Source organism: Schistocerca cancellata, chromosome 1 (assembly GCF_023864275.1).
Source record: "Schistocerca cancellata isolate TAMUIC-IGC-003103 chromosome 1, iqSchCanc2.1, whole genome shotgun sequence".
NCBI classification, from domain to species: domain Eukaryota; kingdom Metazoa; phylum Arthropoda; class Insecta; order Orthoptera; family Acrididae; genus Schistocerca; species Schistocerca cancellata.
Window position 1 is genome coordinate 415846689 of NC_064626.1, and position 24924 is coordinate 415871612.

The following is a 24924-nucleotide window of genomic DNA, read 5'->3' on the forward strand; positions in this document are numbered from 1 at the left end:
CTCTGAGCAGTATGGGACTTAACATATGAGGTCATTAGTCCCCTAGACTTAGAACTACTTATACCTAACCAACCTAAGGACATCACACACATCCATGCCTGAGGCAGGACTCGAACCTGCGACCGTAGCAGCCGCGTGACCACCTCTTCGATCCTCGTCGTTAATCCATGACGCAAATTCAATCCGACACCGACGCACATCGAAAGAGGCGTTTTAGCACCACGGCTATTGTACAGTGAGTATGCAGATAGTAAAAATACTTGGACTAGAGGGACTAGCACGGAGACTTGGAACTGATGGCTACAACACCACCACTCGATGCCAGTTTTCGTGCTGTTAGTTGCACATCTCCAGAGGTCAGTAATGGAGGTGTCCCGAGAAGTGTCCGCGAGAGAAGAGAGCCTCCAAGGCCGCTGGGGGCCATCACGGACGAGAGCGCGCGCTGGGGAGGCGTCGGGGACGGTCGGCGCTGATCTCAGCAGGCTCGACTACGCAGGGCCGCGGCCCGCCTGCCGCCCGGGCAGACGCAAGCGGCCAGGAATGCCGCCGCGGACCTGCGGTCAGCTCCCCGCCGTTGCGCACTTGCCGGCCGGGTCTTCCTCTCGCTCTTTTTCTCTCTCTCTCTTTTTAATTCCATTCTTTTTCGCTTCGTGTCCCTCCCGCATCCTTGGCTCGCTCTGCGCTCCGCTGACTTCGGGAGGTTATCGTGACCATCGAATTGCCGTCTCTTCTTATCGATATCTGACGGGAAGCGAGTAATCGCTGTGTAATTCGGCGTCCTTGTCCGCACGGTTCCCTTCCAACGCTTCCATTGTGAACACGCACCACACCGCGGTATCCCAATTGCGTCAGCCTCTGAAATATGGACAAATGCGGGGAACCAATGTCTTGCATACTGCTGGCCTACAAGGTACTGTGCTATTTGTTCACTGCCTCAGACTCATACTTTGTCCTCGCCTACGTATGACTAAATACACAGGGCCAAAAATTAGCATACCCCCTCCTACCAGGGGAAATTAAGTAAATACCGTGTAACACAGGGTCTAGCACTGATAATTGACCCAGTTTGGCGACGAAGAGAATCCAAAAGTTTCTCCAAGTGTCCCACATCCAGTTAAAGACACTCATTGATCAGATACCGCAGATCTATCAAACGCCGGGGACACTGATTGCTATGGTTCACCCACTGTTCGAAATAGTCTCAGACATTTTCCGTAGGATCATGTTTGATTCAATATGGAAACAGATGTGTCCGTCGATTGTACTTATTTCAAGTAGTACGGGTCGCAAATAGTGTTTACTGCAAATTCATATTTCGGTCGCTGTGGGAACATCTTCAGTGCGGTCAGTGTAAATTAAAACATTGAAACCGTTTATATATACACACGTCTCCGGCCTGGAATCCCACCGACCGGAGCAGAATTGTCTTCAGCAATGAGTCCCGCTTCGAATGAGCTCCTACGACCAGCGAAGACATGCCTGGAGATGGGCCAGACAGCGGTAGGATACCAACCTCACCGTCGCCCCCCATACGGCTCGGCAAACAGGACCGATGGTCTGCGGTGCTATTTCTTTTTGTGGCAGAATCCCTTTGGATGTCTTCCTTGGCACCTTTACACCACAGCGATACGTTGACGATATCCAAAGCCCCGCTTTGTTGCCACTCATGGCAACCCATCCTTGCCTTACATTTCAGCAAGATAATGCCCGCCCGCACTTGTCCAGAGTTTCTACTGCTTATCCTCGTGCTTGTAAAAGCCTACCTTGGCCATGAAATTCACCGACACGTTTCGAGCATTATGGGCAGTTCTTCCAATAAGCTCTTTATTTTCACAATCTAATGCGCCAATCGGACAGAATTTGCACTGATATCACTCAGGTGGGCATCCAACAACTTCATTAATTAATGTCAAGTCGAATAATTGCTTCCATAAGGGCCAAAGGTGGACCAAAGCATTACTCACTTGCTCAATTCGCGAAGCTCTTTCTCTAGATAAACCATGCTATTTTTCTGAAATTTTAATCATCTGTTTGAGCGTACATGTACATTACAGCTAATGATTTTGATCCTATTCTGGTAGTTCCTCCGTAATGTGACCTTTTTTTTAATTTTTTTGTCATGCGTATTTCCGATCAGCTTGTATATGTCGCAGGTAGTTACTGCTGGGAGGCGTGGCAAATGGATAGTGTGTCAGAAGGCACTCTCCCAGTTCTACATCTACGTGATTACTCTGCTATTCACAATAAAGTGCCTGGCAGAGGGTTCAATGAACCACCTTCAAGCTGTCTCTCTACCGTTCCATTCCCGAACGGCCACGCGGGAAAAACGAGCTCTTAATTTTTTTCTGTGGGAGCCCTGATGTCTCTTATTTTATCGTGATGATCATTTCTTCCTATTTAGGTGGGTGCCAACAGTATGTTTTCGTAATCGGAGGAGGAAACTGGTGACTGAAATTTCGTGAGACGATCCCGTCGCAACGAAAAACGCCTTTGTTTTAATGATTGCCACTCCAAGTCACGTATCATGTCTGTGGCACTATCTCTCCAATTTCGAGATAATACGAAACGAACTGCCCTTCTTTGTACTTTTTCGATGTCATCCGTCAGTCCCATCTGATGCGGATCCCACACCGCAGAATAGGGCGGACAAGCGTGGTCTATTTAGTAGACCTGTTGCACATTCTAAGTGTTCTGCCAATGAATCGCAGTCTTTGGTTGGCTCTATCCACAACATTTTCTATGTGATCGTTCCAATTTAGGTTCTTTGTAATTGTAATCCCTAAATACTTAGATGAATTTATGGCCTTCAGATTTGTGTGACTTACCGCGTAATCGAAATTTAGCTGATTTCTTTTAGTACTCATGTGAATAACTTCACACATTTCTTTATCAGGGTCAATTGCCACTTTTTGCACCATACAGGTATCTTATCTAAATCATTTTGCAATTCGTTTTGGTCATCTGATGACTTTACAAGACGCTAAATGACAGCATCATCTGCAAACAATCTAATACGGCTACTGAGATTGTCTCCTACGTCGTTAATATAGATCAGGAACAATAGAGGGCCTATAACACTTCCTTCGGGGAACGTTGGATATTATTTCTGTTTTACTCAATGACTTTCCGTCTATTACTACGAACTGTGACCTTTCTGATAGAAAATCACTAATCCAGTCTCACAACTGAGGCGATATCCAATGGGCACGCAGTTTGGTAAGAAGACGCTTGTGAGGAACGGTGTTGAAAGCCTTCTGGAAATCTAAAAATATGGAAGCAATTTGGCATCCCCTGTCGACAGCACTCATTACTTCATGAGTATAAAGAGCTAGTTGTGTTTTGTAAGAACGCTATTTTCTGAATCCGTGATGACTACGTGTCAATAAATCGGTTTCTTCGAGGTGCTTCATAATGTTCGAATACAGTTTATGTTCCAAAACCCTACTGCAAGTCGACGTTAGACATACGTGCCTGTAATTCAACGGATTACTCCTACGTCCCTTTTTGGGTATTGATGTGACTTGAGCAATTTTCCAGTCTCTAGGTACGGATCTTTCTGTGAGCGAGCGGTTGTATATAATTGCTAAATATGGAACTATTGTATCAGCGTCCTCAGGGAAGAGGAGGTGGTTGTGACCTGTGTACGCCGGTGGGCCCAATAAAAGAAGAGTGACTTTTAACCCTTTATTTTCGCCAATACATCTCTCCTTTATCGATGCTATGGTGGTCCTCTGCCTCTGCTTGTCTAGGTGCGCAGCGAGCGCCCGGCAGCTGCTCAGGAAGTGGATGCTGCGTCTCCTCCCTCCGCACTCGAAGAAGGTAGCGCGTGCGTATGTGGCTTACACACGCCAACCTAGGAGGTCCTCGATCCCCTCCCGCAACTCTGTTCTCTGAATCGCAATGACGGTCGTCGTGTGTTCGAGACGTGCGCCGACTGTGGCCTGCCGTGCAGGTAGGTCCCGTGGCTCCGCTGAAGCGGGTGTCCTGGCCCAAGTCGACACGGAAGACCTCCAGGCCTTCCCATCTGCGTTGGAAGCTGTCAGCAGCACCGAACTGCTGACTGGTGCTTACGGAGAGGTAGACATCTCTCCGGCGGCTGTCGGCGGTGTTGAGTACGTGCGGGAAATCTACAACAGACTTATACCCATCGTTAATATCGTGTCAGAGAATCGAGTGCGCGTATTCTGTACGCCATCGATCCTTCTGACCAATTCCCTTCTGAACTAAAATGCTGGAGTGTGTATAATGTGATATATCAGCTGGTGTTGACCCAATGTCACTTGTAATGACCGAATAGGCTTTCCTAATACGAATGAATCAGCGATTCATATCGCGCCCTGTTTGCTTAACACATTTGTTATACCAACAGACCCGTCCGTAACAATATTCAGTACGCCTTCTTGCGTCAGCGACGCAGCCCCTTACTTCATGTAACAAGGTGGCGCGATACTTTTCAGTTCTCAGTCGTATTGATTTACTAAGCTTCTACTGACGCTAGCTACCCAGTTCGCGCAAAGTGCTGATATCCTGCTTTTCGTCTGACCTGCTAACGTGATGAAACGCTGCCGTTTCGCTTCTCACTTGTTGACACTCCCGCAAGGAACACAAAGTGAACGAGGTCTCGCATTATGAAGTTCTGCATCCAGTTGAGCAATACAGGGTTGGTACGTAACAATATCTACTACTGGAAATAATACATTTAAGTTCTACCAAAAAGTGTGAAAACATCTTTCCCAAGTTGCCATCGTCAACGGTCACTGGAAATGGCAGCGTTAAAGGGATTCGTGGGCTTACTTTGGGCCGCGAATTAATACGTATCTTGTGCACTTATCTGTCACAATTTTCACGTATTACTTTTCCACTCACTGCTCTGTATCTCACGTTGACCTAAGTCTGACGCATGCAGTCTATTTGAACTGTAATCAAAACTGATATAAGGTATTGATGACTTTATGCAGAGTATACCAATTACTCATTCTCATTCTCAACCGAAATCATCAAGAAAGGTTTTGTCTGCATGTAGGTCACAAACTTCGTGTTCGTACTACGGAGAACATAGTAGTTGAATTGGTGGCACTTTTACCTCTAGCATGCATATTAACTTCAGTTTTTTCGCAAAATTTCATAGAAGCATACTTTTCTATAAATCGTGAGTACTTCAGAGAAATCAGTTTCTTTCATTTCATTTATGCTACCTATTACTAACCAAAATACTTCCTTGTGTGAGGCAGTCTGAACAACAACAAACAACTTGAAAAAATATTTTCATGGGCAGTAGAAGTACTGGCTTGGCAACATCGACTGGAAACCGATCACAAGGAAATAAGATTGGTCAGCACACCACGAAAGTATGTTTTCGGTGTGTACAAGATGGTGCACATCTAACGAGCAGGTAATGCTTTCCGTGAGACAGAAGTGTGTATTATGTGGCATGCGTGAGATTATCGGGCAAATTTCAGCTCTGTATGATGTTGACTGCTATGGGAACGCGTTGTATAGCTGAAACCGTAACTTATTCAGTAGTGTCAAAATCACTGGTGGATAGAGACAATTTTGTGGTGAATTCAAACAGACCGAAAGTTATCGTCTGCTTTCTGAAGATGAGGGGAATCTCTCAACTTTTTTTTCTTCTTTTCGAGCAAAGAAGTTTAGGACGAAAGCATCCGAGATTATTAGGAACAGTGTCATACTCATTCAGTCGTTCAAGAACTACCGTAGTCATCGAGAATGAATTTTTATCCAGCAGCGGAGGGTACACTGATTTAAAACTTCCTGACAGATTAAAGCTGTGTCGGACAGGGAGTCGAAATCGAAACCTCTACTTTATGCGGCGAAATGCCCTACCCTCTGAGCTATTCAGGCACGGCTTTACTTCCACTAGCACCACGTGCACTTCAAACTCCACAGTATAGACGGTGCAGCATTTGCCCGTGAAAGGGAAAGTTTCCGGCACCAACTCCAATCGAGAACACAGCTTTAAAGAAGAAAGGAAGGAGGGTTACGGCTTGACGTCAAGTTGATAATGAGATCATTAGAGACGGCACAGTTTCAAAAGTAATGGAACTAAATTAGTACACAATTCTTTCACTATGGATGAAATGTGGACTACAGTTTCACGCTCGCAGCTAAAGGGGGTAGATTAGGGAGGTCTTCAATTTTGAAATCGATATTCGTAACTACTTTTCTGTAAAAAAATTACAACATACAGCACATCGAAAGAAGCATGTTGTAGGAATACATTTTCAGTCTAGAGAATAAGTTAAGGCAGCCATAAATGGGAATTTCGAAAAGGGAAGGAAGGAAAATTAGGGTATAACGCCCTATTGATATTGAGGTCACTAGCGACGGAGTACCCGCTCGGAATGGGGTAGGGTCTCGGCCGTGTCCTTTCAAAGGAACCACCCAAGCATTTGCCTTAATCGGTCTACGGAACTCACGGAAAGGCTAAATACGGATGGCTGGACGCGGATTTGAACCATCGTCCTCCCGAATGCGAGCTCAGTGTACTGACGCTGCGACCTCTTCGAAGATTTCCCCGAACCACATTTCAAAAATGGAACGTACTCGCCAGAGAAATGTTGGACAAAGTACATTGACCTAAGCATTGACCTGAGAGCTAACAAAGTCGATAAATAAGTGATTTTGACCTAAAAAGCAAGTTTCCGTTTCTGGGCTGGACTGAAAAATGTCCTCCTTGCCACGACGGCCCTCCACTGCATTCGGCCGCTAGTCAGGAAACTCGAGGGTTCATCACACACGGCCAAATCGGTGGGTTCACTGTCGACGAAACGCCTGCGTGAGAGGGCGCAGTTAGGCGCGTAATTTCAGCCAGGTGTAGGTCGGTAGCACTTGGCCACGCAATAAAAGCCTTACCTTCGCTGCCAGATATGTGCTTTTTTCCCTGTGTGTATCAAGCTATGATTTGATTTTTTTTTTTCATTTTCTTCTTTCATCCGCCATTTCCGACGCCAAGACCTGCCGTGCAACAGGTTCTTGATCTAATGATTAGCAAGAGAGAGGGAAAAACGGGAAGGCTTAAGTCGTGGCTCCGTTAAAGGGTCAAGCTCGCCTCGGCGACGGGGCAAGCAAGCAGTTCTCGGAAAGCAATTCCTTCGACATTGCGAGAGTGCCGTGCAAATTATGTTTGTCTTCCGATTCGTCCGGGACAGCGCACTCTGCGTGTACAGCGACGCGATGGCTCGTTCTGCAGCGCGGTGATTTTGAGGCTGTCGCTTTTTAGGAGGTGAGCTGTTCTCCAATCTGCCAGTGCTCCCCACCATCCGGAGTAGGAAGCGCCAGCACGCGTTTTCCCAGACCTCTGGATGCCCCCCCCCGTAGCTGGCTCGATTTCTTGCCCAGTAACTTGCTCAAGGATAGCTTCCGCACAGGGAATGCTTCTGCCTTCTGCGAAGTGCCTCAGACGAACACGTCTGCCGACATTGCACCCTCTGCCACCAGAGAAGTACATTCCCGTAGATGTAGTTTCTCTGACAGACCTGTATGTCACGTCCGTGGATGTAAATCTACTACCAGTAGTTACAATAAAACCTTTGTTAAAGTCTGAATTGAATACGGGTATTTTTTTTTTCACTATCAACTCTTCCTTCACCTACACTGAACATAAGTACCTTATAGTTTACTTACAAAAATGTACTTCATTTTTCTATGTTTTTAGCATCGCCTAATTTTCGTTATACTGAACAAAAATACGTGAGTGGTAATACTTATATCGGCTGTTCCTCGCTTATATGTGTAAATTTCACAGTTCATATCGCATTTGGTACTCATTTCCTTTTCGTGACATCACATGTTATCAAAAACTTTTTAATACTTTATTTGCTCTACCTATGTTTATTGTACTCGTGTAACTAAGAAGCAGAAGAGGAAAGAACAATCACTGAAGATGTTTTTTAATTTGATGAAAGTAAATGTGTGTAACGATTTCAGTAGTTGTGAACACAATACCTCAAATAGTAACACATCGTGAAAAATAGGTATTGGAAAAATTACGAAAATTCATAAAAAAAAGCTTCGGCGAAATCTACGAAACCAACAGACTGACCAAAGAAACAGAGAACGCCAGACCCCTAGGGTATCAGCTCTCCTAGTTCACCTACAATAAAAAATCTATCTACGTTAATGTGAAAGACACTTTGAAACTACAAGCACTCTATGTAACAAATCGCATTGACACACTTAAAAAATAGGAACAACAATTTGGGAAGTAGCAAAGAACACAAAAAAATCGCAAACTCTCAGACACGGTACAAAGAAGTTGAGCCAGTTTCTTTGGATATTTGAAATGAATAGAGGGAAATAGACTAAACAAAAGTTCCAGACTTTCAATAACAAAAACCAATGGTTCAAAGACACTCAAAAAGATTTATAAAATACTAAATAACGGAATAAGTCATTTAAAATAAAGATAAATTTAGAACCAAAATAATGAACTTCAGAGGTTTTCAAGAAGAAAGAACATTAGAAGCAGAACATAAATTTCCATCAGAGACGATTACCAGCCTTCACTTATCAAGAATTTATTTGTAAAAGCGAATTTTCGGTTCGGCTGTTCACAAGATTCATGATTCTGGCTGTTCACAAGATTCATGATTCTAATATCACTACAGCTGCCCCCCCCCCCAAAAAAAAAGAAAAAAAGAAAAATCAAAACTTTTGGGAAATGAACGATACAAACATGAGATGAAAAATGCTAATATTTTCCGATTTACTCTGTTAGGAACGTCGCTCCGGATTCCCACAACTGATTGGAATGGTGTGCTTATGGAACTGAGTCTGAGAGTCTGGGATTCGACTCTAGCCTGGCCATCTTTGTAAAGATTTTCGTAAGTCACTTTTACCATCAGCTATCTGAGTTGGTTCTCAGTTTCTAAGAGTCTCGGCATCAATGCAACGTAAACCTTTCAAAATTGCCACGACCAACCTTCAGCCATTTTCTTTTTATGATTGGTTGTTTTTTGAGTAATAGTGAAAGTGTCCATACTACTTCATTTGTCAATCTGCTCGTTTTCTATGGAATAATATGTGTTTAATGTCCCATAGCTAGCAGCCCAGCGGTACTGTCGTAGCAATCAGTGGCTATAAGGCGATGCTCTACCCTGCTGGATACAGAATTTCTCATTCCGTGATGTCACATATAAATGATTAATTCAGACACCTGTGCTATATCCATCCGTCAGGTAGAAAATCATTCGCTTACAATTGAAGTATACCACATGTCACTCACGCGACTTCGCTTCACGGTGCAACCACTCCACAGCACCCAAAGACGACATTTTGTTGAAGGGCGCCTATTACTAAGTCATGAAGTTATTTTTATATGAGTTGCCGTCCTCTTTAATATGTTCCTACGCAGCTGATGAGAAACCTGCGGTTACCTGACTGCACTCAGAAAATTCCTAATCCAGCCACCAGACAGCATACAAGACATTTGCCCGCCGGATTTGACAAACGTTTCCAGATCTCTAGAGAAGAAAGTCTTGTAGTTCCACTTAAATTCCTGAGAGCCAACACTTACATAAACCTAAATTCTAATGTCTACTTTAAATTATAATGTTAACTGCCATCTTAATAAAAATGTTTACGTCGTTTACCTTTTTAAATATCTTATCCAGTTGTAACCTCCCCCTCACTAATCGACCTCAATGACAGTGAAAAATTAAACCACTTGCACCTAACGGAAATTTGGGAAAAGCAATCGTCACCGAAGTTAATTTGTCGGTAAAGAGAGGGGAAAGGGTTACATCTAAATGAAAGGAAAAAATTCAAATGAAATTAGTGAAAATTAATTTAGGGTAAAATTAATAAAGAAAGTAAATGTGCGGTCGTTACGTTAACAATTAATTGGCGTTATTTAGATATTTGAGATTTGGGAAAAATTACGGTCGCCAGTCCCATGGACAACTACTATTATAACTGAAAATGAAAGAGTAATGCACATATAATTAGCACTAAAAGCTTGGCAGCTGATGGTTGACACATGCTGTGTGAAAACTGAATGTTTGTCAGAAGTAATAAATTTCACTACACTCTGACTTAATTTAGCAAAAGAATTCATAAAACTGGAAAATTGAAAGTTAATTAAGTGACTGAAATTAATAGTGAACTTTGTTTCTGAAGCACTACGAAATCCAATAAAGTAAGGTTAGTCTTGGGCTACCTCAACAATCATTTCAAAAGCTACTTGAATCTACGCGTAATCACACTTCCATACTTATCAAGAGGTCCGAAACGAATAATACGGTCTGCTGCCATCCTGCATTAACGTCGTACATTCCAGCAGGTATTTATCCCATAGGCTAGGGGTGATGCGGTTCTGTAACATATCTGAGTACCGCAATGTTAGTCACAAAGTTAACATCGCTTATCGTTAATCCGTTACTAAAAAGGTAATGCCGTTCAACGTTAAAACTTTACTTTACTGTAGATCTAGTGCAAGTGACAGTTAATCATTCTCTCGTAATAGTAAAATTCATGTTGAAGGGGTTTAGTGAAACGAGCAAGTGGACTAAAAGTTTTACCGTTGTTTAGGTAAAAATGTTTTGATTTGGGAAGTTCAGGTAGGACATAGAAGATGAATGTAAACATGTTTAACCAATTAGTTTTATTATCACATAGTTATCAATGTTATGTTTATCTAATGCGTTAAATGACAAATTGTTGCAAAGAAATGTTTCTTAACATCACTGGGTAAAATGGCCCTTTGTAGAAACTTCCACTGTGATACCAGCACTACATACTAAACATAGCGTTCATATCTCATGCTCAAAGTAATGCCCATTGGCTTGCATACATAGGGTCACTCTGCGGATGAAGGATGCCCTACTTCGTGCTACTGTTTCCTCTTTGATGGCTGTACAAGTATCAATAATGCGTTGCTTCATGTCCTCTGGTGTTGTTGGTTCATGTTTGTGAACAGCATCCTTCACTGTTCCCCAAAGAAAATAATCCAGCGGTGTAAGGTCCGGAGATCGGGCAGGCCACCTAACTGGGCCACATCGTCCAATCCACCTACCAGGGAACTTACGGTTAAGAAGTCGTCGTGCTCGTAAGGCGTTATGTGCAGGGCACCCGTCATGCTGATACCACATGACCATTCTCCGGTTCAGAGGTACGGTGTCCAAGAGAACAGGAAGATTGTGTGTATAAATCTAGAGTATTGTCTGCCATTTTGGATGCCATTTATAAAGAGAGGTCCGATAATGGTATCTCCAATAATCCCACACCAAACATTAACTTTACACGGACGGAGCCATTTTGGATTGTCTGCGGACCAATAATGCATATTCCTCATATTGACAATTCCTTTGTTGGAGAATGATGCCTCGTCGGTAAAGAGAACATCTGCAAAAAATTTGGATTAGTCAGAAGTTTTTGCTGAGCCCACCGACAAAATGTTACCCTATTGCGGAAGTCATTTCCATGAAGATCCTGGTGTAAATGAACATGGTAAGGATGAATTTATGACGTTTATGAATACGCTGTGCACTTGATTTCGACACACCAACTTCACGTTCAATTTGACGTGTGCTGATTTGAGGATTCTCAGCTATGGTAGCGAGCACAGCAACTTCAGCACGTTCATCTGTGCGTGTTCTAGGACGATGTCGAGGTCTTGGATTTAAGGTTCCCGTTTCACGTAGACGAGATGTGAGAAGACCAAACATCCGGCGCGAAGGCGAGGGCTTGTCAGGGAATCGTCTTCTGTACAGTCGTTCTGCCTGAACAGCATTTCGTCCACCTACAACAGGGTACAGTACAGGTATGTAGAGTAGGGTAGAAAACAGACATATTAACTTAATAATCATAATGTTCGCTAACAGTACCATCAACAAACAAGCAATCTCATAACGTATTTCCCGTCAACGTACATTCTCCATAGATCAGCAGCATTTCTACCATATCTTCATGTGTGTACATTATACTGTACAGTATAAGTTCCACAACACAACGTTTATTCACAATGTGTACTACCTCCGTGCCGTCACTAGATTACTCTGATGCACGACTACACTGGCAAGCGGTGTACTGCACGCCAAAGCAACAACAAATGGGATGCTCGGAAGGTGGTGGAGTACAGGAGTTTGCATGGGTCGCAAATCATCTACAAGGCGAAGTGGTAACTATGGCAGTAGTGGGAACTACGTTGGACACTTGACATGCGCGACAGGCAGGGTCATACAACGCATTAGATAAACCTTATTTTGGGTGTGCAGGATAAATAAGACAACCTGACGGGTGTACACCGATCGGTACTGGTTCATATTGTGTACGTAGATACGTAAAACGTGCAAGAGGGAAACCATTATGTGCTTATGAGAGTTGATGGCAGCAGACCGTATTATTCGTTTCGGAGCTCTTGATAAGTATGGAGGTGTGATTACACATGTCAATCACATCGCGATTACGGGCAGCATGGGATTCACGCCTGAGCCTCAGGACGTGCGCTAGCAGCGCATGTCGGGTGTTTCAAGCGTCAACTTCGCGTCTCAATATCTCGGGATGTAATGGGAATATTGCGATGCAATCAACGCCATTGTGTATGTGCTTTGTCATGCTATGGATTGATGAAGAAAAAATGTAGGAGGTCCATTTAAAAAACATAAGTTTGTGTTAAAAAACACATATGCTTTCGTTTTAGAATGTTTCCAAATATGTACATTCATGGGCCCCAGCCCTACATTGATACCGGTGAAAGTCGTTTTCAAATAGCTGTTATTGTTCCAGAGATATTTTGGGTGGACAAGATAGCTGGGACACACTATATACAGGGTGTTACAAAAAGGTACGGCCAAACTTTCAGGAAACATTCCTCACACACAAATAAAAAAAAGATGTTATGTGGACATGTGTCGGGAAACGCTTAATTTCCATGTTGGAGCACATTTTAGTTTCGTCAGTATGTACTGTACTTCCTCGATTCACCGCCAGTTGGCCCAATTGAAGGAAAGTAATGTTGACTTCACGTCATCAACACAGATTTTCTGTGAACGTTTGGGCAGGCATTGTTGGTGATGTCTTGATTGAGCCCCATGTTCTTCCACCTACGCTCAATGGAGCACGTTATCATGATTTCATACGGGATACTCTACCTGTGCTGCTAGAACATGTGCCTTTACAAGTACGACACAACATGTGGTTCATGCACGATGGAGCTCCTGCACATTTCAGTCGAAGTGTTCGTACGCTTCCAAACAACAGATTCGGTGACCGATGGATTGGTAGAGGTGGACCAATTCCATGGCCTCCACGCTCTCCTGACCTCAACCCTCTTGACTTTCATTTATGGGGACATTTGAAAGCTCTTGTCTACGCAACCCCGGTACCAAATGTAGAGACTCTTCGTGCTCGTATTGTGGACGGCTGTGGTACAATACGCCATTCTTCAGTGCTGCATCAGCGCATCAGGGATTCCATGCGACGGAGGGTGGATGCATGTATCCTCGCTACCGGAGGACATTTTGAACATTTCCTTTAACAAAGTGTTTGACGTCACGCTGGTACGTTCTGTTGCTGTGTGTTTCCATTCCATGATTAATGTGATTTGAAGAGAATTAATAAAATGAGCTCTAACATGGAACGTAAGCGTTTCCGGACACATGTCCACATAACATATTTTCTTTCTTTGTGTGTGAGGAATGTTTCCTGAAAGTTTGGCCGTACCTTTTTGTAACACCGTGAGTCACCTAACGTTACCGCTGGATATATTTCGTAAACCACATCAAATACTGACGAACTGATTCCACAGACCGAACGTGAGGAGAGGGGCTAGTGTAATTGTTTAATACAAACCATACAAAAATGCACGGAAGTATGTTTTTTAACACAAACCTACGTTTTTTTAAATGGAACCACGTTAGTTTTGTTAGCACATCTGAACATATAAACAAATACGTAATCAGTGCCGTTTGTTGCATTGTAAAATGTTAATTACATCCGGAGATATTGTAACCTAAATTTGACGCTTGAAACCTCCGACGTTCAGTTGCGTGTTGTAACAAACACGGGCCACGGTCGGCGAGCAGCACCTGCAGTGACATGTTTAAGCTGACGACCGTGTTTACAAGTGTGGCTGTAGTGCACTATTGTGGTTTGGTCTAGCTGTCGCAGTGCCCGCATGTAACGCTTGCTGCTATTGTTATTCTGCATTCGTCTCCGCACGCAGACCAACTGTAGTACACCGTGTTACCAGACGTCTGTGATAGTGTAGTGTTGTAGGAACTGTGGCCATGGTGTATTCGAACTCAGAAAAGGTGGAGATGATACTCATCTATGGCGAGTGTCGACGAAATGCAGCTGAAGCCTGCAGGGTGTATGCAGAACGGTACCCGGACAGAGAGCATCCAACGTGCCGCACATTGCAAAACATCTACCGCCAACTGTATGCAACAGGTATGGTCGTAGCACGCAAACGGGTCCATAACAGGCCCGTCACAGTAGAAGCGGGTGCAGTTGGTATGTTATCTGCTGTTGCCATGAACCCACACATGAGTACATGGGACATTGCGAGAGCCGGTGGACTGAGTCAAAGTAATGTCATGCGCATAGTGCATCGTCACCGCTTTCACCCGTTTCATGTGTCGCTACATCAGCAATTACATGGTGATGACTTTAATCATCGAGTGCAATTCTGTCAATGGGTATTAACAGAGAATGCGTTGCAGGTCTACCTGTTTACCGATGAAGCGGGTTTCACAAACCACAGGGCAGTGAATCTACGGAACATGCATTACTGGTCCGTGGACAATCCTCGCTGGCTCAGACAGGTAGAGCGACAGCGACCGTGGACTGTAAATGTATGGTGTGGAATCATTGGCGACCACCTCATTGGTCCTCACTTCATTGCTCGAAACTGTCCCACTGGAAACGCGTCGACGTATGTGGTATCAGCATGATGGTGCACCTGCACTTTCCGCAATTAACACTAGGCTGACCCTTGACAGGATGTTCGACGGGCGTTTCATAGGACGTGGAGGACGCATAAATTGGCCAGCCCGTTCTCCTCGTCTTACACCTCTGGACTTCTTTCTGTGGGGTACGTTAAAGGAGAATGTGTACCGTGATGTGCCAACAACCCCAGAGGATATGAAACAACGTATTGTGGCAGCCTGCGGCGACATTACACCAGATGTACTGCGGCGTGTACGACATTCATTACGGCAGTGATTGCAATTGTGTGCAACAAATGATGGCCACCACATTGAACATCTATTGGCCTGACATGTCGGGACACACTCTATTCCACTCCGTAATTGAAAACGGAAACCACGTGTGTACGTGTACCTCACCCCTCATGGTAATGTACGTGAGCGTCAGTGAAAAAGACCAATAAAAAGGTTTTAGTATGTGGACGTAACGTGCTGTTCCAGTCTCTTCTGTACCTAAGGTCCATCACCGTTCCCTTTGGATTCCTACATCATTCAGTGCTCTCCGATACACACGATCGCACAGCGGAGGAGTGGTACTCAAGCGTCTACTTTAGGTTACAATATCTCCGGATGTAATTAACATTTTACAATGAAACAAACGGCACTGATTACGTATTTGTTTATATGTTCAGATGTACTAACAAAACTAACGGGGTTTCAATTAAAAAACATAGGTTTTATGTTAAAAAACGTACTTCCGTGCATTTTTTATGGTTTGCATTAACCAATTACACTAGCCCCTCTCCTCACGTTCGGTCTGTGGAATCGATTCGTCAGTATATGATGTGGTTTACGAAATACATCCAGCGGTAATGTTAGGTGACTCACCCTATATTTTAAACAACAATATATATTTTAAACAACTACAATATATAAAGACACAGAAATTTCATATCTTCAGGTAACAAAGTAAGGAAAAAAATTTATAGTACAATAGATGGAAATAGGAGGATATGCATTTCCGGCGTTACACAGTTTGTTTTAATAGATGCCATCTTCCTGTGCCTTGCGACAGCAGTCCTTGCGACTTGTCCTCTGGCATCGATCCTTCTTAGTTTTTGCTCTTTGACCGCTTCTGTCGGATCGAACCACGGGGTTTCTAGGTGGTGGTGCCCGGTGAGGAACGGGTATATAAGAAGTAGCATAGGCAGTACAGTGTAGAGTAGCGTGGACGAGGAAGCGCGAGTGCGGTGGGAGATCTCGGCAGTCCGCGGCTTGCTGGTGTCGACAGTGGGCCAGTGGCCGGGAGGGAAGGGGCGGTGTAAAATGTCAGCTGCTCGACCTGCCCTTGGTCTCTGTTCTGTAATGTACTGTGCTGGGAAGAGCCTCGTCAGGAAGCCGATACTGGAACCACTGCACTGCAGAATAAGGCAGAGGAGGGAAATGCAAAAGGACTCGGGGGCGAGAAGGGAGGCAGAGAGAGGGTAGGAGGGGAACAAACAGGATGGAATGGGATGGGGAGAGGGAACCTAGTAAAAGAACAGAGGAAGGGAGAGGGAGGCGAGGATCAGAGTTAATAGGAGGGACAGATGGAGGGAGAGAGAGCATCATCTGGGAGGGGGAGTCGACGGAAGCCTCCTTGGGAAAGGAGATGAAGGGTGTAGAGGTGGAAGGCAGGGGGGACACAGCGGAAAGGCGCAGCAGAGGGCGGGGGTTGGAGAGGAGAGGAGCAACCAGGGGATGAGGGGGATCAAAGCGGCAGGAGGTGTAGAGTATGCGGATATGTTCGAGGAATAGGGGCAGATGGGGGGAAAGAATCAGGTCATAGAAGATCCGAGTGGAGGGCGGGAGGCGTATACGGAAGGAGAGGCTGAGTGCATGGCGCTCGAGGTTCTGGAGGGAGTTATAGAATTTCAGGGGGGGGGGGGGGTGGAGCGGATATCCAGGCGGGACTGGCATAACAGAGGATGGGATGGATTAAGGATCTGTAGGTGTGGAGGATGGTAGTGCTCTTATGTACCTGCGCCCGCTGCGGTCTCCCGCGCGCTTGTATGTCTTACTTCACGTGAGCTATCGTCTCGTAACGGTGTTATTGGTGGCCGCCAAGACGTCAAACACCAACCAGAACGTCGGGTTCCCACAGATGAAAAGAAATAATAAAAACACTGGTAAAGACTTCTAACATCCTTCCCCTTCATCCTAAACAGCCTGTCAGAATTAGATAGCAGCCATGTCTAGAAGTATATAAGAAACAAAGTTTTTCTCATTCAGCTGTAAACAAAAACACCTTGAAGAAGGTCGCTTGCAACAGAGACCAAAACGCCGGTAGTTTTATATACACTCCTGGAAATGGAAAAAAGAACACATTGACACCGGTGTGTCAGACCCACCATACTTGCTCCGGACACTGCGAGAGGGCTGTACAAGCAATGATCACACGCACGGCACAGCGGACACACCAGGAACCGCGGTGTTGGCCGTCGAATGGCGCTAGCTGCGCAGCATTTGTGCACCGCCGCCGTCAGTGTCAGCCAGTTTGCCGTGGCATACGGAGCTCCATCGCAGTCTTTAACACTGGTAGCATGCCTCGACAGCGTGGACGTGAACCGTATGTGCAGCTGACGGACTTTGAGCGAGGGCGTATAGTGGGCATGCGGGAGGCCGGGTGGACGTACCGCCGAATTGCTCAACACGTGGGGCGTGAGGTCTCCACAGTACATCGATGTTGTCGCCAGTGGTCGGCGGAAGGTGCACGTGCCCGTCGACCTGGGACCGGACCGCAGCGACGCACGGATGCACGCCAAGACCGTAGGATCCTACGCAGTGCCGTAGGGGACCGCACCGCCACTTCCCAGCAAATTAAGGACACTGTTGCTCCTGGGATATCGGCGAGGACCATTCGCAACCGTCTCCATGAAGCTGGGCTACGGTCCCGCACACCGTTAGGCCGTCTTCCGCTCACGCCCCAACATCGTGCAGCCCGCCTCCAGTGGTGTCGCGACGGGCGTGAATGGAGGGACGAATGGAGACGTGTCGTCTTCAGCGATGAGAGTCGCTTCTGCCTTGGTGGCAATGATGGTCGTATGCGTGTTTGGCGCCGTGCAGGTGAGCGCCACAATCAGGACTGCATACGACCGAGGCACACAGGGCCAACATCCGGCATCATGGTGTGGGGAGCGATCTCCTACACTGGCCGTACACCACTGGTGATCGTCGAGGGGACACTGAATAGTGCACGGTACATCCAAACCGTCATCGAACCCATCGTTCTACCATTCCTAGACCGGCAAGGGAACTTGTTGTTCCAACAGGACAATGCACGTCCGCATGTATCCCGTGCCACCCAACGTGCTCTAGAAGGTGTAAGTCAACTACCCTGGCCAGCAAGATCTCCGGATCTGTCCCCCATTGAGCATGTTTGGGACTGGATGAAGCGTCGTCTCACGCGGTCTGCACATCCAGCACGAACGCTGGTCCAACTGAGGCGCCAGGTGGAAATGGCATGGCAAGCCGTTCCACAGGACTACATCCAGCATCTCTACGATCGTCTCCATGGGAGAATAGCAGCCTGCATTGCTGCGAAAGGTGGATATACACTGTACTAGTGCCGACATTGTGCATGCTCTGTTGCCTGTGTCTATGTGCCTGTGGTTCTGTCAGTGTGATCATGTGATGTATCTGACCCCAGGAATGTGTCAATAAAGTTTCCCCTTCCTGGGACAATGAATTCACGGTGTTCTTATTTCAATTTCCAGGAGTGTATATTGACAATGCGGTCACAAACCCAGAAAAATTTTATTGAATGTGACAATGGCCGCGAAAGCCTACGTTTAGAAGTCTTAATCTATTCACAGTCATAACTGTAAGGATTACTTCTCATACAAATGGTGAATTACCTAAAGCTTGGATTGCAAATAATGCGAAAATGGAAAATGCTATTGATGTGCGGTTTTCGCAAAATGGATTGGTAGTCAATAAACAGATTGTAATAATAAGTGGTTCAAATGGTTCTGAGGACTATGGGACTTAACTCCTGAGGTCACCAGTCCCCTAGAACTTAGAACTACTTAAACCTAACTAACCTAAGGACAACAAACATATCCATCCCCGAGTCAGGATTCGAAACTCCGACCGTAGCGGTAGCGCAGTTCCAAACTGTAGCGCGTAGAACCGCTTATCCAACCCGGCCGGAAGATTGTAATAATACTTAGGAATAGGATTTCTTGTGCAACCACGCTCTTTTTAATTGTAACAATGCCTGTTGACATTAACAAACTAGAAGTAAGGTACATTAGAACGTCACTGTTGTTTGTTGCACCGTTATAGTGGGAGTCGTTTCCGAGATAACATGCTAGTAAAAGTTCCCACGCCGATACGTGTGCAGTATCTGTGGTAGAACACAGTAAGGAACAAGTGCATACAATATTTATGTGGATTCTTGCCAGTAACAAGACAACTGACCGTTACTAGTTGTGTTCAAAACGACCACCTGTAGAGGCAATACACACTTCCAGTCCGGAATGGAACGATTGCTGCACACGTGCTAGCATTTCAGTGGAGATATCTGAGCAGACTGCAGTAATACGGCGTTGCAGATCATCGAGAGTAGTTCGTATGTCCTTGCAGATAGCGTCTTTCAACTTTACCCACAGAAAAACGTCTACAGGCGTCAAATGCGGGGAACGTGTCGTCCAGGGTACAGGTGCTCGGCGCCCAAACCAACGATTTGGAAACTGGGCTGGACAACCATCATGTTGGTAACACAGGTTCCTCCTGGTCTGTAGAGGAACGCCTTCTAGCAACCCTGGAAGATGGCCTGTTAGGAGGCTGTGATACTTGTGTGCGTTCCGCGTTTAGCCGGCCGCTGAACCGAGCGGTTCTAGAGGCTTCGATCATGAACCGCGCCGGTGCTACGGTCGCAGGTTCGAATCCTGACTCGAGCATGGATGTGTGCGATGTCCTTAGGTTAGATAGGTTTAAGCAGTTCTAAGTCTAGAGGACTGATGACTTCAGATGTTAAGTCCCATAGTGTTTAGAGCCATTTGAACCATTTCGTTCCGCGTTTTCTCTATGAAAAACGGGCCTATGAGCTGATGGTTCGCTATCCCACACCACACGTTTATACTCCACGAACGCTGGCGTTTCACATGACAAAGCCAACGGAGATTATCAACAGATCAACAGTGTATGTTTCGGTGTTTTATCTGGCCTTGATTCGTAAATGTGGCTTCCTCAATAAACAAGATACAGGACATCTGGAGTATCCTTCTTTAATGCCTATGTACAGAAGGTAACATGACTCTCGTAATCGTTTACGTGCAGCTGTTGATGGAAAGATGGTTTCAACGGCTCTGAGCACTATGGGACATAACTTCTTAACTTCTGAGGTCATCAGTCGCCTAGAACTTAGAACTACTTAAACCTAACTAACCTAAGGACATCACACACATCCATGCCCGAGTCAGGATTCGAACCTGCGACCGTAACGGTCACGCGGTTCCAGACTGTAACGCCTAGAACCGCTCGGCCACCCCGCCCGGATGATGGAGAGAGATGTAATAGGGATGTCGATGGAGAATGCGTAGGATCCTTGCCTCACTAATGCCACTTCCTCGTGCGATTGTGCGGGAGCTAACGTGCGGATGAACTGCAACAGCAGCGTGAACATTAATTTCCCCCACTTCTGTAGTAACTTGTTTCCTTCTATTAAGTTGTCTCAGTGTTACACTACCACTTTCACGTAACTGGTTTAAGAGATTGGTAAATAGCTGCCGAGATGGTTGACGTCTATTGTGATATCTTGCCTGGTACACTGTATATCAGCGAACTGCATTCATCCTACACTCTCCGTACACCATGAGCATGTCGACTTTTTCTGCATTGGTAAGCCTAAAGAACTAAAGACATGCGGGTAAATGATAACAGCACTGCATATCTTAAGCTTGGGAGCCAGATAATTGAAAAGGTGGATACGATTTTCTACCTTAGAAGCATGATTACATCAGAAGACGGTGCAACAGAGGACATTAATAGCCGCATCAACAAAGCAAGAGGAGCTTTTTCAACTCTACGCTCTATCTGGAGACGGAAGGAAATATCACTGAAACCAGATATTTGAAAGTAATGTAAAATCTGTGCTCCTTTATGGATGTGAAACATGGAAAGTGACGAAACAGTTAATCCACAAGCTGCAGACATTCAACAACAGATGCCTGAGGAACATCCTGGGGATACGGTGGCCAAATGTCATCTCTAACGAAACTCTTTGGGAAAGAACATGCCAGAAGCCAATTGAGCTGCAAATCAGAAGCAAGAAGTGGAGATGGTTAGGACATACCTACTCTTAGAAGACCAAATGAACATATTGCGAGAGAAGCACTTGACTGGATCTCGTAAGGACGACGGAGACGAGGCAGGCCCAAAGTGACATGGAGACGGTCAGTTGAAGCAGAAGATCATCAGCAAGGAATAGGATGGGAAGAAATGAAGATACTAGCAGAAGACAGAACAAGATGGCGTCCTTTGTTGCGGCCCTATGCTCCACATAAGGAGATACAGGAATTAATAATAATAAATAAAGTCATATAGTCCACTCACGACCTGCTACTCGAATTATCAAACACTAACTGACCAGCAAGTTGCAATGCATGCAAATACATTTTAAGCAAACATAATAACATCGTACCTAACTACGCAGGTTGAATGGCACAAACAAACGTCTATGTGGAAACTTATCAGAATACGATATCTCGTAAACGACTCGCACTTCTTGCGGTTCTAGGCGCTAGAGTCTGGAGCCGAGCGACCACTACGGTCGCAGGTTCGAATCCTGCCTCGGGCATGGATGTGTGTGGTGTCCTTAGGTTGGTTAGGTTTAATTAGTTCTAAGTTCTAGGCGACTAATGACCTCAGAAGTTAAGTCGTATAGTGCTCAGAGCCATTTGAACTTTTTTTTTTTTGGCTCGCACTAGAATCCTGCAACAAACACCAACAATCCATTCTGTGATAACCGTACATCAATAGTACTTCCCATTTCTGCAATTTCCGGTGCAAGTTTTAGGTGATTGACACTGTGTATGCAGTGCCAGAAAAAAATGCAGCGCTAGAAAATAATTAATTTGGAGTAATGAATTTTCGGGAGTACATTTGTCTAGGTCACATATGTAAGTGATTAACATTGTAAGATGATTAACATTGCAAGATCACAGATTAATGAAAGCGTGAGATAAACCATTGCAAATGTGAAACGCTGGGACATTAATACCCGGTGTAACCGCTGGAATGTTGAATGCAAGAAAACAAACGTGCATGGATTGTGTTTTACGGGTGCCGGATGTCAGTTTGAGGGATGGAGTTCCACGCCTGTTGCGCTTGATCGGTCAGTACGAGAACGGTTAATGTTGTTTGTGGATGACGCTGGAGTTGTCGTTCCGTATGTGCTCGATTGGAGTCAGGTCTAGTGATCGAGTAGGCCAGGGCAACCTGTATTCCCTCTCAGTGGTGCCACGTGGCCATCCGTAGCCCGGTCTTCTTGCGACAGCACGTTCTCGTTCCCGCCGCTGCCAGCAATCATGTACAATGGCTACATATTTACCAAGTCTTTCTACAGTATCGAAGGAACATCCAGCATCTCGTAGCACTATTACACGAATTCGTTCAAACTCAGTGAGGTGTTGATAATTCCGCCTTTGTCGACTTACACGCATTCTTCATTAACTTTAACTCACCACATCCAATCTCAAAGGTAACTAAAGCTTACGATCGTTACAGCGTGTATTTAAAGCAAACCTGATTTTAGTCCTCATATTGGCACAGGCGAAATACCCTCAGACTTCAGGAAGAATATAATAATTCCATTGCCAAAGAAAGCAGGTGTTGACAGATGTGAAAATTACCGAACTATCAGTTTAATAAGTCACAGCTGCAAAATACTAACGCCAATTCTTTACAGACGAATGGAAAAACTGGTAGAAGCCGACCTCGGGGAAGATCAGTTTGGATTCCGTAGAAATGTTGGAACACGTGAGGCAATACTGACCTTACGACTTATCTTAGAAGAAAGATTAAGAAAAGGCAAACCTACGTTTCTAGCATTTGTAGACTTAGAGAAAGCTTTTGACAATGTTGACTGGAATACTCTCTTTCAAATTCTGAAGGTGGCAGGAGTAAAATACAGGGAGCGAAAGGCTATTTACAGTTCGTACAGAAACCAGATGGCAGTTATAAGAGTCGAGGGGCATGAAAGGGAAGCAGTGGTTGGGAAAGGAGTAAGACAGGGTTGTAGCCTCTCCCCGATGTTATTCAATCTGTATATTGAGCAAGCAGTAAAGGAAACAAAAGAAAAATTCGGAGTAGGTATTAAAATTCATGGAGAAGAAGTAAAAACTTTGAGGTTCGCCGATGACATTGTAATTCTGTCAGAGACAGCAAAGGACTTGGAAGAGCAGTTGAACGGAATGGACAGTGTCTTGAAAGGAGGATATAAGATGAACATCAACAAAAGCAAAACGAGGATAATGGAATGTAGTCAAATTAAGTCGGGTGATGCTGAGGGAATTAGATTAAGAAATGAGACACTTAAAGTAGTAAAGGAGTTTTGCTATTTAGGGAGTAAAATAACCGATGATGGTCGAAGTAGAGAGGATATAAAATGTTGACTGGCAATGGCAAGGAAAGCGTTTCTCAAGAAGAGGAATTTGTTAACATCGAGTATAGATTTAAGTGTCAGGAAGTCGTTTCTGAAAGTATTTGTATGGAGTGTAGCCATGTATGGAAGTGAAACATGGACGATAACTAGTTTGGACAAGAAGAGAATAGAAGCTTTCGAAATGTGGTGCTACAGAAGAATGCTGAAGATAAGGTGGGTAGATCACTAATGAGGTGGCATTCAATAGGATTGGGGAGAAGAGACGTTTGTGGCACAACTTGACTAGAAGAAGGGATCGGTTGGTAGGACATGTTTTGAGGCATCAAGGGATCACAAATTTAGCACTGGAGGGCAGTGTGGAGGGTAAAAATCGTAGAGGGAGACCAAGAGATGAATACACTAAGCAGATTCAGAAGGATGTAGGTTGCAATAGATACTGGGAGATGAAGAAGCTTGCACAGGATAGAGTAGCATGGAGAGCTGCATCAAACCAGTCTCAGGACTGATGACCACAACAACAACAACAACATTGGCACTACCAGTGCCAGTCTCATGCGACTGGAGCGAAATTTTAATACACGCCATCCTTTACAAGTAGAAACACGCCTATCAACTTTCGTTTACGTCGTACAGCTTCTTCTTAGAGGTGCGGTTTTCTTTTCGTCAGTGTATGAAATAAATAACAGCTACGTTGGGAAAAAAGGCCATTATCTTTTATACTACTCGCTGCTGATAGTGTTTAGCAATTTTTTTTTTTTTTGTGAATTTGTGGTAAGATCTTATGGGACCAAACTGCTTAGGTCATCGGTCCCTAAGCTTACACACTACTGAATGTAACTTAACTAACTTACGCTATGGACGACACACTCACCCATACCCGAGGGAGGACTCAAATCTCCAACGGGGGTGTGCCCCGCGGACCGTGAAAAAACGCCTAGACCGCGTGGCTACCCCGCGCCACCGATAGTGCTTAGTACTTCAGTCAAAGCGTTGACTTTACACAGAGCGCTATCAGCTCTCTACTGGCATCAGAGGGTGTGTAATACTAACGTGTGAATTAAGCGAAACTTATATTCCAGACCGAATATTCACATGAATTGTATAATGAAGAAGTGGCTAATGATGTTACGTTTCCCTTTGTTTTTGAAAATGTGGAGATTTTTGAGTTTCATGCCAGATGTCTTCTGACAATCTGCTACACATTTTTGCACCCGAATTTAAAGCTCCATTATCAACCTTAGGTAGGTAAGTATAGTCTACATGAAAATTATGTAAGTCTGCAGGCTTTCGTGGCCGTTGTCACTGAAGTTAAAATCTTCTGGATTATTAGGCCGCGTCATATTTCCGTTAAAATAATTGACGTTTCGACCACTCTGCTGCGATCTTCGTCTA